Below are 18920 nucleotides of genomic sequence, written 5' to 3' on the forward strand. Positions count from 1 at the left end.
TTCCTCCCATTGATCACATTGTCTCAGTTACCTGCTGATCTCAGAAGGGTATTTAAGTTTGTAACCCATGATTTAAAGGAATTATAATTCTGTTGTCATTTCAATACCTAGATTGATTATCTTGAACATGAAAAATAGAAATACTACCGTAACTAAACAGAATTTTAGAACACATATTGAGAAGGTACTAAGCTTCTGCCAATATCCTGGAAATCTTCTTTCAGAATGAAATGCAGTGCAGTAACAAAAATACTGAATTTTATATACAAAAAAACAAACAAAAAACAAAACAAAACCCTAGATTTGGTCTTCTCTTATCCACCAATAAAACCTTTGACCTTGAGTGGTAATTTACTGAGACTCTCTGAACGTCTGCTTTCTTATTCATAAAACGGAGGTGGAGTAGTTAGACTAAATTGTGTCTGATGGATATTTTATCTCTACGGCTTTGTAGTTCTATGACAACAAGCAATATCATTGTTTTGACCCTATTTCCTAGAACTCTGAGAAAGCCATGGTCCTTTAGAAATAAATAGATTTATCTAAACTAAAGGGAGGAAAAGATGTTGGAACACACTAGATCAACAGAACCAAAATGCAACAACAGAACAGCAAAAGGAGCACTCATTTCCTGAGATGTACAACAGCAGTGATAAAGTAATGGCAAAGCCCTCACTACAGCACCACGCCAACATAGCCCAAAGATCCTTTTGCAGTAATGCAGAACAGTCTAATGATAACATTAGACTATGAATTAGAACACTGTTGTAGTGCTTGCTGTGCCATTTTTTGTGATTTTAGCCTCTTATTTAAACACAATGAGTCTCAAATTCCTCATCTGCAAAAAAAGAGGGAATAATAATGCTTTGAAACTACAAATATATGTACTTAGAGTTTATGCATGTTACAACAGACACATATGGTTTGGAAGATAATTGTCTTGAGTTCCTCGATGTTGGAAGAGGCAGTCTGCAAGGGGTCCTGAGCATCCCTGACAATTGTATTGGATGTGAAGAATGACAGGTTCTGGCTGTTCTTTACTCTTTACCCAGACTGTTTCTCAGGGTTGTGTTTGCAGCAAGCAACCTTGAGGAGTGAGGTAACACCTCCTACAGGGAAAAACAGCACTCTTCCTCTGAAAGCCATAGATTCCCCAAGCTCACAACTCTCAGCTGTAACACAAACCCACGTGTACAGCCTCCACATGAGCCCCTCCACATGGCCCCAGGGGACTCGGGGTGAAGGGAACTGATGTGGACATGAAGCTCAGTCTGCATGCTGTCCGTGAGAAATGAAGTCCTTGTCTCTGACAGGTCCTGATTCTGGGTCTGCAGTCGGATCACATCCATGAAATTGTGGCAGGCTAAATTTTTAGCTTGTAAATAGGAGGAAATCCCAGGCCCTTCACGGACCCTCTTAAGCTGCTCAGTAAATGTACGATTGTTAGATGAATGTAAAATTAGGGCATCTCATATATATGCTATTATCTTTTCTTAGTAGAGATTCAAGGTAAGTTCATTACCTATTCTTAGTAGAATAAAGAGTCCTATATTTTAATCTAGGGCCAGGAAAAAAAAAATCTGCCTAGTGTTTGTGATCTCCCTTCTCCTCGGTTCTCGCAAACTGTCATCTGTCAGGTAATTCACTGCACTACCATCAACATCCCATCCTACCAACCACTCCACGTTACTGAAGACAAATGCCAGCATCTCACCCCTTTCCTTCTTTCCTCACACAAAAAGTCAGAATTTTTCCCACACATAAAGCTAAGATCTTACAGTCTCACTAAGGTTCTGATTCTGAGCTAATTCTAGATCTGCCAAACTAATTATGAAGCAAGTAATTGTGATGTTATCTAGTACCAAAACCCAAAATATATTGCCTTTGTGGAAACTTTGCAAGTGGTGCTTCTGTGCCTTAATTGCACTTGAAATTGTTACAGAAAATATGTAGAGCTGAAAAGACTGTAAAATTGCTTAGGATCATAGACAGAAACTTGGAGATTTAAGTGCCACCTCTACTATATGTTGTCAGGATGTAAATATAATTGCAGGTGCTTAGGAAAAAAAAAAGACAAGTATACCAATAAAAATCTTACATTGCTGAACACCAGGAAAGCAATAACACTTCTATTATAAGCCATTTTATGTGATAATTGCCTTTTGAGAAACAGGGGTAAGGATATTATCATCAACAGAAAGGCTTTAAAGAAATGCAAATTCCTGATTAGGATCATTTTCAAGTGAGGTAAACAGCTATTTGTAAATGATTATTTCTTTCTCTGTTTTCTCACCAGCTCTTCTTAGCTTTCCTCACATTTCATACCATGGTTTGTTTTAGGTAAAATATCTCAAACATCTTGACAGACTTTTTCACTTTGCATTAGGAGTCATATTTTTCCCATGCTTAGAACTAAGTCTAAACGAAAGGACAAAGGATGCTCATCGAACCACAACTTGCTGCTTGTCCTCAAATGGACTTGGCACACTTTCTGTTGTTGATCTACATAGACTCATCAGGGGTATTAATCACAACACAGAACAGTAATCTGACTCATTTGCAGCCAATCACAAAGCTCTAGGCTGTAAGGCTGACCAGAAGCAGAAACCAAGGTGAAACAGAGGATGGAACCTGGCCTCACTCCTAATTAAGACACTTCGGCTGAAAACCTTATTTCCCGGTGTATTTGATGCCAACAACATTTGTCACAGTTGTTCCCTAGCAGTTTATTAAGTACTTAAGGTTTTATTAAGTCTTTAAAAAACACATGATACACAAAACTCTAAAACCAGATAATACACTTTGGGCACCAATGTAGCTTGAACACATTTACATAAAACTAGAACATTAGTTTTCAGATAACCACCAGGCAAATACATCCTACTAAGCTTTGGATTCCCTACCGAGTGTAATGTTTGAATATGATCTGTTGACTGAGGGGAGGTCAGAGAAGAAAGGGAGCCCAGTCAACCCACTAATATTTCCAAGAAAACTGTCTTTTTGCAAAAGCACTCTGTAACTGCTTTACACTGATAGACAACCATCAGCTTTTCTACATCAGCATATATGTCCTCCTGAGTCTTTCAATTCATTAATAAGGTGCCTGGTATTTTCGAGTTTACATTATGTTTTCACACAGAAATCTCATTTGGTCCTTGCAGCAATATAGTCAGCAGTTATTTTTATCATGTCCACTTCACCAAATAGGAAACTGAGGATCCAATATGTCAAATAATTTGGCCAGGATCATGCAGCAAGAGAACCAGACCTTGATTTTTGGTTTTAGCTTCAGTATCTCAGATTCTTTCCCAAGCAGATGCAGAGAGTGTATTAAGTGTGACACATTTATTAGACTCCCATTGTCATCCACGTACAGACCATCATTCTGGGCTGTGTTCACAGTGTGTTACCTACCCTCTCCAGCCACAGAAGCTGCTCCTGTAAGCAGTACAAATATTTCCCCATGGATAGGATGTTTATATCAGGGCTGCAAACACAGGAATAAACCTAGGAAGATATGAGATTCACTCCAGGTTCAAGAAAATAAAACTTGGAGGCTAGCCACAAAAGGAGTAAAACCTCTCGTTACAGTGAAAATCAACACTTGAAAACCATTCCTTTTTCAACAGGAAGAGTGACCCAAATCTGTAGATCTGCATGGTTAAAATTTCTGTAGGAAATAAATGATTAGAAAAGTCACACACTCTTTTGATTTTACTGCTGATGCCATAAAACTTTTTCTAAGTGTAATACGCCTGTAAATAAATAAAAATCAGCTGCAAAAGGCAGATTTGAAGAAATTGGGGCTCCAGATATTGTGGGGGTTTTTTTCCTTTAAACAAGGCAAAGGACTATGTACAAATTAAAATAAAGCTTCATTTAAAAGCCAGGCAAAGAAACAACTTGAGCAGTATAAACCCAAGGCATTAGTAACTCTAGCACTGGGGCCTAGAACTGTAAACATACAATGTCTTTGCTAAATTCTAACTACTCACATAACAATTTTATCTTCAAAACTGTCTAGAAACACCAGAAACACCTTTACGGCCATTTTGGGCAACTCATTCTTGTTGGCCCAGCAAGGTAATCATGCCCTCCCCTCTCTTCCAGCAACAGTCCATCCTTCCCCATATCTTTGCTGCTCCTTTCACTCAAGGAAACTATCACTCTCCCATTAATGAATGTGGTATTGTTAGAAAGGATTCCCTGGATAGAGGCAGGAACAGTTATCACTTTCACAATAAAAAGGAAAAAAAAAAGCAACTGCTAAAGCTCATCCAAAAGCTAACATTCTAACCTTTAAAATATCTGTGTAACACTAGGTGTCCTTTCATTTTTACTAGCAAATACATATATTCATTTCCTGAGAATTCTTGAGCTCTCCAATCCATAGCACAAGAGGCCCCTCTGATGGTATTTCTTTTCTGGGAAACTTTCTAAAATGCATCAGGCCTTTATGGCTTTGGTCAGACAGGAACATGAAAGCAGCACAGTAGTGGAATACATCCCTGCTGACCCATACACACAATCCGTGCTGAATTCCCTGGCCGCCACCACTCCCTAGCACACTTCGTCTTCATCCACAAGATGCCTCTGGGAGGACTTAGTGAAAACAACAGTGCCACCTGGGACCACATTTAGAGAAACCAGGAAAGCATTCAATTGCTACAGGATGCAAATGACAATGGTGTCCAAGAATCTAAGAATGATTCTAATCTAAGAATGAGGATGGGCACCTTAAAGGTCACCTTTCTTCTGAGAGATCATAGTTCTTCATGAAAACAGAATAGTCTTCAAAGCAGCAGGGATCAGATCAGTTTTCTGAGGCAGACTGAGACACAGAAAAGAAAAGTGTACTCGCTCAAGGAAGACAAGAATTAAGGAAAAGATTTAGTACCATTCCCACACTGTTGGAGCACTTGGGAGACCCTTGATCCTCCAAGCACCCTGGACTGCTCGTAATGCCACTGAGAAAGAGGACGTAGCCCAGCGCATGAGTGGAAGGAGTGCAAGGCTTAGAGTCAGAAATACCTCAAATCCTGGTTCTGCCGCTCACCATCCATGCCTGCAGCTTGAGCAGGTCCCTCTCTGAGCCTGAGTTTTCTTATCTGTGGAACACAACTAACAATCTACCTATCTTGCAAGACTTTGGATAATGCATGGCTTAACAAAGTGCCTCTTAATTAGTAGATGCTCAATATATGATACTTCTTAGCCCCTCTGTCCTGTTCTCCACTAATTAGCTTCCAGCAGGATAACAGTGGGAGCATTTTCAGTTTTTTAAAACCAAAATCAGCTTGTAGAGATAGATAGAGATTTCCAAACTTTCACTGAGAAATAAGAAAGCAAGGTCATTTATTTACAGAGCTACCACCATGTATCCCAGTCTACTTTTGAATGCTGCTTAAAGGTCACACTTAGGGTTTAGTGTAGCTGGAAACCAAAAACTTATGAAAATGAATATATGTATACTCATGTATGACTGAAGGATTGTGCTGTACACCAGGAATTGACACAACATTGTAAACTGACTATACTTCAATAAAAAAGTTAAAAAAATCAATCAATCAATCAATCTTCAGTAGAAACTGCCATCAAATCAATTACATGGGGACTATTTATGAGCACCTATCAAAACATGTAATGACAACATGTTACATGTCTTCATGAGTGTCTTGACAGTGACTACATGAAACTCTTTTTTGATCCATCGTAAGTATAGTCAGACTACCCACTGGACTTCTGGAATAGTTTAAAAAATAAAGTGTCTCTAAAAAAATGTTTTGACTCATTAAGTGCGACGGAATTAAAACCAGATGGATCTGGCAGCGGGCTCCTTCCCCTGGTTTGCAGGCTGCTTCAGAGCAGTGCCAGCTCAGAGAGGGGACGGTCAATGTCACACATTCCACACTTCAGGCACTAATAGGTCCTTGGCTCCAAGTTTCCCGGTGTTCAGAGGGGATGCCAGAACACACATGCTGTGACAGAAGCATTTTGGAAGCATCCATGCAGGCCAGAGAAATGAATAAGTGCCTTGGGCACTGAGTAGCTCAGGCAACAGCTGTTTCACACCGGACAGTGATTAGGATTGATCTCTTTATTCTGTACAGTAACTATCACATTTCACAAACACACACACACACACTAACACACACTAGGTCTTCTTAAGGTGTAACACAGGGGTCAGGACCTTGTAACAGAAGTATCCACTCAATGGTACATGAAACAGTTTGAAAAACCACAAGGCTTGCTTAAACCTGGTTAGTAATTTACACACACACTTCCACTCACACCCCCTTCATTCCACTATTCAATAAGTATTTATAGAATATCTTTCAGGTTCTAAATGAGCCCATCATTCTGCTGTTTAGGCACTGGGGATACAAATGAAACAAGAAATACAATATCTCTGCCCACTAAAGGCTTACTTTCTAGTAGGGAATACACATTAGTACACAGTGCAAACAATCTGATAGGAGATGTTCTTGGAGCTACAAGTAGGAGGAATACCTAATGCTTCCCTAAATGTTTGGGGGGTTTTGTATATACATATATTTTTATTGAATTATAGTCAATTTACAATGTTGTGTCAATTTTTGGTGTACAGTATAATGCTCCACTCATACATGAACATACATATATTCATTTTCATACTTTTTCACCGTAAGTTACTAAAAGATATTGATTATAGTTCCCTGTGCTATACAGAATGGATTTGTTGTTTATCTATTTCATATATATTAGTTAGTATCGGCAAATCTCGAACTCCCAATTTATCCTTTCCGCCCCCTTCTCCCCGGTAAGCATAAGTTTCCTCTATGTCTGTGAGTCTGTTTCAGTTTTGTAAATAAGTTCTGTCCACTCATCCTGGAAGACTGCTGAGGTCTCATGAAACTACTGCGCAAAGCATCCTCACAATGCCTGCTTAATCAGTATCTCTGTAGTAGAAAGTTATGAAGAAGGGTTTTTGTCTTAAAACAATTTTTGACCTAAAATATAACTTATCCTGGTAAGTTCTGGTACAAATCAACTGATTAGGGCAAGGTACAAATAAGTGACCTCATCAGAGGAAATGGGAAAGAAGTTTATAAAGACACTGAGTGGTCTGGGCTTGCTAATAGCTACTACTGTAGCTGGCAAAATAAGCAGTATTAACTGGTTGATAACAGGATTACTGTCTCCTGAACTTCCACTAAAATGAAAGAAAATTATAGAAGCTAAAACATATGTTCTTATAAATATAAGAATATTTCTGCTTAATATAACAGGTCCTGCTTTTTTCTACTGATCTCTGCCCTCACAAAAAGATGATGTGTTTGGGATTGCCTGTCCCATGCAGCTCCCCTGCCTCCAGATCACTCTCATTTATAAGCTCTGCTGTGACATTGGGCCTAAATGGCCATGATGGCCTATCACATCACTCCTGTCCTGACTGTGGTTTTGGGATCACCTAACCCAACCTAGGTCCATCATATCCCTCTTCCAGAAATATGAGCACTAAGAAACTAAGTTAGATGTTGTCTTAGGACTTGAGGCACCCATGTTGGTTTGTATATAAGATGAGAAGAAGAGAAGATGAGAAAGAAGAGGAAAGCAGTCCTACCCAGAGAAGCAGGATGAGAGACCTCGGTCCCTGGGGGATTTCAGATCTTATGAGGCCCCACTGTGGTTTATGTTCCCATTCTTTGCATTTAACAAGGTATGAAACTAAACATAGGTTACCTTTACCTGCTTGGGTCTTTGTCCTCTGCACCCCACAAACATATGAGGACAAATGCAGCTGCTGATTAAAAAACTGACTCAAGTGATCTACTTTTATCACCTTTCCTCCATTCTGATAATCAATTTTTTCTCTTAATTCATTCAGAAACATTTATTGAATACCTGTCAGGCTGAGGTATGGGTTATATAAAGTTGAAAGAAACTATTGTCTTTCCTCAAGGAACCTTTCGTGTTCATGTTCATACCTTAATCTTCTTCACTAACAGTGCATTTTTTCTCCTTTCCTTATTTTCTTTTATACACACACACACACACACACACACACACACATACATATACACACACATATATATTTACTGAAGTACAGTCAGTTTACAATGTTGTGTCAATTTTTCATGTACAGCATAATGCTTCAGTCATACGTGAACATATATTCGTTTTCATATTCTTCACCATAAGTTACTACAAGGTATTTAATATGGTTCCTTGTGCTATAGAGTATAAACTTGTTGTTTATACCAGTGCAATTTGATGAATCAATTTGAAGCATCCTTCTCTCTAATCACCACCCTCTACTATTCATTCCCCATCAACAACAATTTTTGACCTGTAATTCATTGATACCACCAGGTTTTCACCCTCCCTTGCCACTTTCATATCTTCAGCCAGCTTAAATTTCAAAGTCAATCCTTATGATCACTCTCATAGACTCCCAACTCCCCTGCCCATCCTCATTTTGTCATCTTCATTTGAGAAAACACAAGACCCTAGTCGAATCTAAGTCTATACCTATTCGATGGTATCTGTACCCTGAATAATTGAGGTGATGGGAGAAACAAAGCCATGACTGGTCCCACTTCACATTCATTCACACAAACCTAAGTGGACCTTAAGGCTATCCAGTAATCCCAGTACAACTCCTTAGTCTATTCGCTCTCCCCTCTCTATTTCACATTTTCTACTCTCTCTTCAAACTTCCACTTCCCCTCTGACCTCACTTTCAGTTGATACCCTTGTTTTCAATTTTACTGGGAAAACAAAAGCAATCAAAAGAGACTGCCAAAGCTGCCCTCCTGACAGCATCTGTCTCCATACACCCTGTGTGCCCACTCATCACTGCAGGTGAAAATAATCCACGCTCCCATCCAAGGCAGCGCTCTCCCTATACAACAGTTCTTGCCCATATTTGCCCTCTCAAGGACATTGCCCTGGCAATTATCCCATTTCCTGTCTTCATTAGTGATTTTTCCCTCCCTTCTTGATTGTTCTGATCAGAAATGTTGTCGTTTCCCCATCTTAAACAAAAAACCTACTCTCTCTTGACCTCACCTCCCCCAGCAGGCAAGCACCCAATTTCTGTGTCCCCCTTTAAAACTCCTTGAAATAGTTCTTACACTTGTTGTCTAATTTCTCTCCACCCGTGCTCTTTGTAATTGGCCCCTCTACTAAACCAGCAGGTGCTGAGGTCATCATTGACCTCTATGTTGCTATATTCAATGTCAAATTTCAGTCCTCGTCTTACTTGATCTATAAACACAATTCAGCACAGTTGATCAACCACTCACTCTATAAAACTGACAAATAGTCACAACATTAAAAAAATCCAGAAAAATAACAATGTCTTTGTTAATTAACTACCAGATACATCTTTACAATACTTTTTTCCTAATTTTTGGCTATATACTCTTTAGTTACTCTTTGTGCAAAAAAAATTTCATATTTTCCATAAAAAAGAATAGAAAGATAATTGTCTTTCTTCTATCATGGTTGGTCAATTTTTTTAAGAAACATTCATATTTGGGATGCATAAAACACACAACTTCCCCTCCTTTATCCTATAGGCCCAAGGAAACATTGAGGGATTTTAGAAAAAAGGGAGTGTAGGATTTGCATTTTACAAAAATCACTCTGGCATAACTTTGTTTAAAAATTAAGTCAGGTTTAGACCAGAGGCAGAGGTCAAGTTAGGGGAGCACATTAATAATATAGGCTCAAAATGACAAAAGACTTTCTTCTACTGGAAATGGGGTTACTGTCTTAACATTCTTTAGCTTATGTGGACACCAATGAAAGAACTCCATTTTAAAATTAATAAAAAAGAGAAGTCATTTAAGTCAGCTTCTGCTGACATTTGTATATAAATATATACACATCTCAGAAAGGTACTGTCTTAGAAAGATAACTAAGATCTTAATAAGAAATTCAGCTTCAAATGTTTAAAGTTAACTTTACTTGATTTTGGAATTAAGATGTGATGATCAGATTTGTGCATGGGAAACATTAATACAAATGTTAGTGGTTGTGTTTGACCAACTTCCACACAGTAGGGCAGAAATAATTGTGGGTCCCTTGGCTACAAGGTATAATACACTAAGAGGAAGGAAGCATTCCATGCTTACACTTTTTTTAAGGTTCCAAAGTGCCTAGCATTGCTGGGAGGAAATTACATGCCACTCAGTAAAAGATTTAATTATCTTAATATCCAGTCTATGGCTGTTCCTTCTCCAAGCCTCCAAAGGTATGTAAACCTCAGACTCTAGGCAAATCCCACAAGTTAGTAACATGGTGGCCTCTGATGACAGGAATTTCTATCACTGAGCAGCACACTGTATGTTCATTCTCTCTCTTAGTTCAGATATACAGGAGACACGAGGGCACAGCTAGGAAGAACGGCTCATGGCTTTAGTTCTTGAGAAGGCCTGACTCACCCACCCAATTCCTCACTCTGATTAGTGGAGTCAGGCTGGGCTTGGGCCCTCTGGAGAGTCCCCAGTCTGCCAGCACGGAGCAAGCACATACTCTCCTCTGCACAATTTATAACAGGGAAAAATATTTTTTAAATGATATTTGGAGTTGAAACCTAGTTTTAGAAGTATGCTCTATTAGTTTTCTATGCCTATCAAAACAAATTACCCAAAATTTAGTGGTTTGAACCAACAGAAATTTATTCTCTTTCAGTTCTGAAGGACAGAAGTCCAAGATCAAGGTGTCAGCGGGGCTGTGCCGCCTTCAGAGGCTCTACAGGTAAATTCCACACCTCTTCCAGCTTCTGGTGGCTGCCCACAGTCCTTGGCTTGTGGACACATCATCCCAATCCTGCCTCTACAGTTACACTGTGTCTCCTCTCCAGTATGTCTGTAATTTCCCCCTGGCTTTCTCTTATAAAGACATTTGTGATTGCATCTAGGGCCCACTGGAATAATCTAGAATAATCTCTTTAGCTCAAGATCCTTAACCTGATCATATCTGCAGAGATCCTTTTTTCCAAATAAGGTAACATTTACAGGTTTTAGGAATTAGGAGCTGATATATTTAGGTGGCCATTAGTCAGCCTATTACACACACTTTCAGTGAAATTTTTCCTACAATAACTAGATAAGGAAGGTGTTTCCATTAGACAACAACTGAAAACCAACAGAAAACCAAATTAAAGAAACAGAAGAAACAAATGAGTAAGAAAACTGAGATCTGAATCTAGGGAGTGAAATTCCTATGTTCCAAGCCACTAAACTATGCTGCCTTCTCAAAAAGGAGAATTCACAAATTCATATAAACTAAAAAATCCAGATAACATCTGTCTTCAGCAAAGCTTGGGTTAGAGGCTCAAACTATGTCATCCCTTGATTTCTCTGCATCATTCAAGTCTCTCTTTCATGTTGGCTTTATTCTAGAATTCCCTGCTATGTTTTCTGGTACCTCCAAACTCATATTACCTTTGCTGGTTTAAATCCAATCACTCCACACATCACCATGGCCAGGAGAATGAGCTCTTCTCATTGGCTGTGCCCGAACCACATGCCAGCCCTGGAGCTAATGGGTGGGGTGACAGCTCTTTGCAAACTGCACAAACTTAGAGCCGAAAGAGCACTTCTGCAAAGTCAAATCAGAGTGCTGTTACCAAAGGTCAGGTTAAACGATGCTGAAAAGCCAAAAACAACAAATGTCCACCAAAGAAGGTTTTCATCACAAATAGGAAACCATTTCTAGGAAGGAATGGCTCTCATTTTACTTCTTTGGAGAAGCTGGTATTATTTACTTGTACATCAAGCTTATGTACAAATGACCTAGGAAGGATCCTAGCTGCCTGCAGAATATGTCACTTAACTCTTAACCCTTCTCTGCCTGGGTTCCTTGTCACATGCAAAACAGGGAACAAATGTACTTAATAAGAAAACTTCTACAAATCACTACTTTATCCTAAGATTTCTATTCTCCCTAAGGTGTCCTCTGGACCAATAAGAGAGTTGGAAGAAGGCAGATGGTAAAAAGAATGTCTTTATATTGTCTCTAAATCCTTTATGTTTTAATAATATTCATATTTGAGATACTATTAATTTATTAAAAGTTAATGAACTTTTGTGACTACTTCAGTTTAGTAAGCCATGTCACTACAGAGGCAGTGAGTCTCCTGCCTTACTTTGAGTCTCCATCCTATATCTTTCCGTTTCAGAGCTCACCAGATCAGTATAAAAAGAGGAAAAGCACAAAGAAGACAGGTTTGTGTTTAAGACACTGATCACTCAGATACATAATTCTATTCATTTCTAAATTTTAAGAATTCTGTTTAGATTCTTTCTTTAAGAGCATAGACAAGCAAAAGAAAATCTGTAACAAGAAATGGGAAAAAACATAGATATCTAAACAGGAAGAAACAAAGAAAAGCAGAGAAGCACTTGCAAAATTCTCTGTATGATGATCTCTACAGATGTTATCCCGAATTTGTTCCCTCATTTAGAAATTTCTCAATTAGAGTCTGTTTTTATACATGGAGGAAGATTAGCACATTTCAAGTTTCAAAGCTTCAAAAATCAAATTATTTTTTAACACCAAATTCAATTTAATTTTCCACTTCATTAAAAAAAAACTCTAGTTTCCAACGTTTCTCATAAATTGTAATGGAACCTGGTCTTAAGTTCCTCCAAATAATTTTGTGGGAATGAGTAAAAAACATTGTTAGTATGTTTGTTAAATATCCTATGTATACTTAACATTATTAAAATATAAAATAAGAAGAGATTTTATAGACATTGTTGATCAAAAAACTGGGAAGCTGTCACCACTCTGGGCAAAAAAAACTACCATAATACTAAGTCACTTTTGCTTATAGTTTTCTCCAGCACTTTCTAGTCACATAGTTATTTTAGAGTATTATTAAAATTCATTATGCCTTCATTTTATATTTAAAGGAAAAGATTTGTGATCTGGAGACCAAAGAATACACACACACATACGCACAGAGAGACACGTCTACTCCTTACCAAATTGGCTAAGAACAATCCAATATCCCCTAAATATATCTGTATGACATGAAAATCGTGAAATCTTACTCAGTTTAATTAAAATCTGTTTTCAAATTTAAATAGCTCAAATTAGACCCAAGTATTTTTTGTTCCCAAGGGAATGTATAAGTAGGTGAATACCATATAATATATGGTAACTATAAACTAATACTTAATATACACTACAAAAACTGATTTTTATATGTGATTTCTAATTATCAAGATTCATAAATTGCTGGCAGCACGACAATAGAAACTGGTTTAAGCAGTACTACAGAATATATCTATATACTCAAAAAGGAAATCATTCCATATTTTTTCCGGTTTTGCTCTATTAAGAAAAATATGGGCATGTGTTATATACAAGTATAGGGAACATATTTACTGAAGATATTTGATAGTGTAACTGTTATAGTGTATTTTTTAAGTTGATATCCTTGAATCAAATTCAAGGAATGTTCAACCTGTCCTCACATAAGATGTTCCGCTTACAAAAGGTAATGCAACCAAATTCGTCAGTGCAATATGAGCGTAAGGGACACATACCACACACATAGGACTCACTTTCTAATCTCACAAACTTTAATCAGGTTCTGGAATTAATGTGACTGATATCTTAGATCATGCTTCCATTCACACTGAAGTGAATATTGGGAATATGTTTTAAAAAACAGATCCAAGTCACAGACTTACTATATATTTTTTGAGATAAGAACTTGGAGAAATGAATTGCAATTTTAATTCAAATATAAACTCTAAGATCAGCACTTCACAGCTGTCTGGTGGGACCCATGCAAACATTCTTAGTAAAATGTCTCTGACTTCAACAGAGCCTATAATAGGATTTTCAGGAGGACCACTGTCCTCCAAGTGCTCTTGATAAGACCTTCACTCCCGTCTCACACTCCTATCTCTAAAACCTTAGCCTTGTGACTACAAACTATTAAAGAGAACAATCCCCCAAAAGAGACAGACTAGAATGAATCACCCACCCCCTCTGACAGACCCTCAGAACTAGTCTTCTCACTCTCTTTGCTATTAACTTTATCTCTATAGACCCTTAATCTCTCCTCCTTCCTTGAATCACCTCCCCCAAATCTTCTCTGTGCCCTAAGAAACCCCAGATTTTCATCCGCTGAATTGATATTCTAGCTACATTCTCGATATGTTCCCCCAATCTTCTGGTTCTACAACCCTTATTTTCCTAAAGACACAGCTTCTTCAGCTGCTCTCTCAAGGGGTTACTATTCTTTTCTTACCATCTTTCCACACTCTAGGGCTAGAGATAAAGTCAACTTCTTCCTTGATCTTTAATGAGACTTCCAAATAATTCTCTTTTCTCTCAAAAAAAGGGAGGGAAGATTTTATTTTTCACAGCAAACTATCTTTTCCCACTTTCCTAGATTTTTATTATTTCACCCTTCTCTTTGCCCCCCAAAACTCCAATATTTCCCATCCCATCCTCAAGTGAAGACCTCACTTTTAATTTCACTGAAAAAATAGAAGCAGTCCCACAACCTAATCTACCTGTTGGCCTGTGTTTGTGCCCATGACCTTGCCTTACAATGGCAATGGATGAGCTTTCCTTGCTCCTCCTGTCGAAGGCCTTCCTCTTCCTTGATTGAAATATGAGTAATGGATTTCACACTTCCCTGATTTCCCTCCAAGCTGTTCATTTACCACTTCCTTTGCTGGGTACTCCTCCTCTTGCCCTCTAAATGTTGCAAACCCCCAGGACTTATTAGTCCTTGGATTTTTTTCTCTATCTACATTTACTTCTTGGATGATCTTAGATAAGTCTATGATTTTAAGTAAAATCTATACCTCTGTTTTCCAATACAGCAGACACTCACCAACAGTAGCTACTGAGCATTTGAAATGTGGCTAGTCCAATTTCTACAATACACCCTGGATTTTGGAGACTTAGGATAAAAAAATGTAAAATATCCTTTTAATAATTTTTATATTGACTATTAAAGTGATAGTACCTTGTATATAGTAAATAAATCTATTATTATAATTAATTTTACCTGCTTCTTTTTACTTTTTTAATGTGGCCACTAGGAAATTTTCCATTACAACATTTGCAGCTCTTATTATATTAATACTGGACACTGATCTATATGTTAATGTCCCCAGCCTTTCTTATGAGCCCACACTTACATAACAGAGTACCTGTAAGACGTTTTCATGTATATATGTGATAAGCACCTCAACATCTCAGAAAGTGGTAATTCTTACCTTCCAGTTCACCAAGCATAAAGCCTAAGAATTACCCTTCCTTCACTCTTCCTTTCTCTCACACTCCACATCCAATCTTTCAGCAAATACTGACAACTTGCTACCAAAATAGTTTAAGGAAGTATTTTAAGGAAGTGAGCTTAGGGAACAGGAAATAAATGATGGAGAAAAACACAAAAAAGGAGAACAAATGTAAGAATCCTTTTTGAGTTGACTATCACTACAAGAAACTAGTTGCTTAACTGCTTGGGACCTTCTGAGAAGCTTTATAGAATGTAACTGAGACCCTCCTGCCCAGGGAAAAAAAGGAGGAAACATTTATCCACCAGTCCTTTTCCTCCCTTCCTGGCTGTTCACATGTCAGGGCTGAGCCCATTCCTGTGGGTGTCCCAAGCCAGGAAGGAGTTGGGGAAGCCTGGAGTAGGAACCTCACTAAAGCAAGTGCTGGAGTAAGAAGTGAGCCAAGAGGATCTCAAGCTGTAAGAATGGTGTTTGTCAAAATGCTCCAAAGAGCAGATTGGGCACATCTCCCAACTCCCATAATCAGTGATGCCACATCGGTTGCTTGAAATTGGCCACGTTAGAGTATTTACACTATGGAAATTGGCAAAAGCTCTAAATCAGGCTTCCTCCTTCCTCTCACCATCGCCAGTTGTTAAACATTTCCTAGCCCAGCACTGACTACAAGATTCTGTTTATCAGACAGCTGCAGCTCACCCCTCTCCAGCTCCTTCTCCCAACTGCAGCCACGTTTGTTCTTTTTGCACTTCTTTGAAAGTACTTCTGTGTTTCCTTCACTTGGGACACCGCAAATAGTTTTCCCATGGCCTAGAACTCCAAGCAGGAATTACTCCTTGTCTGAGAAATTTTTTTTTCATTTTTCATATCTTAGCTCAAATGAAATTTCTTCTAGGAAGACTTTGCTGACTCTAGACCAAATCCAATTCATGTGTCAAACACTCTCAATCTGCATATAAGTGATGATTTAATTAATATCTGTTTCTCCAGCTAGACTGCAAGTTCCATGTGAGAGAGCAAGTCAGAATCAATTTTTCTCATTCCTGTATTCCCCACACCAAGTTTTGTATATTTACTCAATCAATAGATAGATATTAAAAGCACTTTTACCACTCTCCCATGAATGAAACTGCAATTGTTTTAAGAATGTTGAAAAAGAGTCCTCATACTTGAAAATGTGGGGAGCCATGTGGGGAGGACAACACAAGACATTTTTACGGATGTGTTTCACTTCTGGCTACAATCCACTGAGCTAAATCTTGGTCATATGGCTCCACCTAACTGCAAGGGACATAAGGAATGATTTTAGCCAAGTACCCAGGAAAAGAAGGATATAATAAGTCTGATGAGCATCTAGCAAGTGTCTGCCACAGTCTGCCCTTTTGAACATCAAATATCCACTCATTCTTATACCCTGACAGGACACAAAGGAGACAACCCAAAGTTCCACCAAGGCACTGCATCCAGCTCAGAGCTCAGGATCTCTAGCTATTTGTAATCTTCTCCATCAGGTCCCAATATGATTCCTCTGGTCTAGTAATAATGTGCACCAAATTAGCAAATTATTTCCAATTTTCCCCCAAAACACACAACATCCAGTAGTGGAGTATGTATAGGACAACCTCAGTAAAAACTCCACTAGCAAAAGGGAAGATGTGTAGTAATCACTAGGCCACAGAAGTTATAGAATTCTGCTGGAGAGTCCCTGAATAGTCCTCTCAGCTGGAGGTGGGGAAGTTCTCTAAGTAGAAAAGGATTCAGTTCTGAGAGGCACTCCCTTGTTCATCTTTCTACTGGTCCCTGGATCCACTCTGGGAAGGGTTTTCCTGCTCCTTGGCCACATCTTGCTATTATCTTCCTTGAAGACTGCACAGCCCTTATGATCGACTTCCAGATGAAGCCAGGTTATTTTACTTTTGAACATTCAATTAAATTAAGGTTCATGGCTTCTTTGGCAATGAAACTCTTTAAAATATTTGGTAGATATTTTAATCTATTTTCTTCCAATTCTACATGCCAATAACCACAAAGTTCTTTTTTAATACATAGTTTTAGCATCTCCTTTGTATCTTCACTTCTCTACCCCCTGCCTTAGTTTCTCAACTTCATAATAAGTATTTTTAGGTTATGTGAAACAATGGGCTGGGTTGGGGAAAACATATCTTTAATCTGATTGTTGCTACAATGATAAGTCTTGGCAGATATCTGCTCAAAACCAAGGACCCAAATCCTTGGTACTTCTCTATGCTCTTTCATTTCTACTTGCAAACCAGCCAATACTTTTCTTAGTTCATCTTTTTTTTATAATAACTTCCCAAAGGCAGCCAAAACCACCAACATATTTTTAATAATGCTAGTTTTCCAACTTCTTCACCTTGAGCTACCAAGCTCAGTAGGTATATGGTCTAGATTCCAGAGGTTATTGCCGGTGGATTCATGGTTATTGCCGGTGGCAGTCTGATCATTACATAAGATGCATCTCCAACCCTTCGATGCGCTGTATCTGTTACCATGCTGCCACTTAGTACCACTAAGCCAATGAATCCCAAAGGCCTTCCCTCTATCTTATGTTCTACCTTATTGTTGACAAAATGTAGATAACTCTACTTCTCAAATATCTCTAAAATCTCTCCTCACAGTTCTATCCCCAGGGCCACTACCTCAATTCAATTCATTCTTTCTCCCATGAATTACTATCTCCTCATTGGTCTCTGTGCCTCCAAAACTAATCATACCTCATCTCTGCCCTCAGTAAATGCTTTAAAATGCAAATTTTATCACTGCAACTTTTCTCTAAAACATCTGGATTACTTTTAGGTTCAAATTCAATGTTCTTCAACTTCTAGTCTCATCTCTAATTACTTTCCAATCCTCATGTTTCAGTTTTGTAAAAAGCATTTCAGTTCACTCAAGTGTAATGTAATCACTTTCTCAGATATCCCTTATCATGTAGATGCCAGATCCTCTAACCAGACAGGACTTTTCTTCTTTCTTGAGTTAACACTTATTCATCCTTCAAAATTTTTCAGACTTTAAATCTGGGAATCCTGCCCTATTCCTAATCCTGAATTACGTATCTTTCCAATTGATTTCAAAACAGTAGAGCTTGTTTTTCACTACAGTCACACTATACTGTAATTATCTATCCTCCATCCAACTACACACAAATGATAAATATCAAATTTGAACTTCATAAGGGCAAGTAGCATATCTTTTATCTCTATATATCTCACATACTAAATAAATGTTGGTTGAACACATACATGAGCCCCACAATTTTAGTTTGTTACTGACCCCCAAAATCAGCCTTCAGTCTTCACCCATCTCTCTCCTAAATGCTATTTTCAACTTCCTAATGGTTATCTCCATATGTATGTATACCTAACAGGTCTAAAACTTTATTTATCATCTTTCCCAACCCTTTTTTCACTGTCCTAAATCTGCTTCTCCCTCTGAATTCCTATCTCAGCTTAATGGTGTCTGTCTAATTTTCCAGTCTAGAGACCTGAATATCTTTCTTTAGGAATTCTCTGGTCAAAGGAATTGATGACAGCCAAGTTAAAAACATTAAACAGATTTCTTTTTGTAGTATTTCTTAGAGCTTTCAATATATCAATCTCCAAGAAGTAAATACATTTTTTCAAACTTATCTAACCAAAG

At 38.2% G+C, this 18920-nt stretch overlaps 1 protein-coding gene across 2 annotated transcripts in view; it reads right to left on the minus strand.

Moving 5' to 3' along the window:
• The window catches only part of IQCM (IQ motif containing M), a 228162-nt gene that overhangs the window by 191854 nt on the left and 17388 nt on the right, over nt 1–18920 (minus strand). The gene's annotated exons all lie outside the window — the stretch shown is intronic.

This window comes from Camelus ferus, chromosome 2 (genome assembly GCF_009834535.1).
Source record: "Camelus ferus isolate YT-003-E chromosome 2, BCGSAC_Cfer_1.0, whole genome shotgun sequence".
Classification (NCBI taxonomy): Eukaryota; Metazoa; Chordata; class Mammalia; order Artiodactyla; family Camelidae; genus Camelus; species Camelus ferus.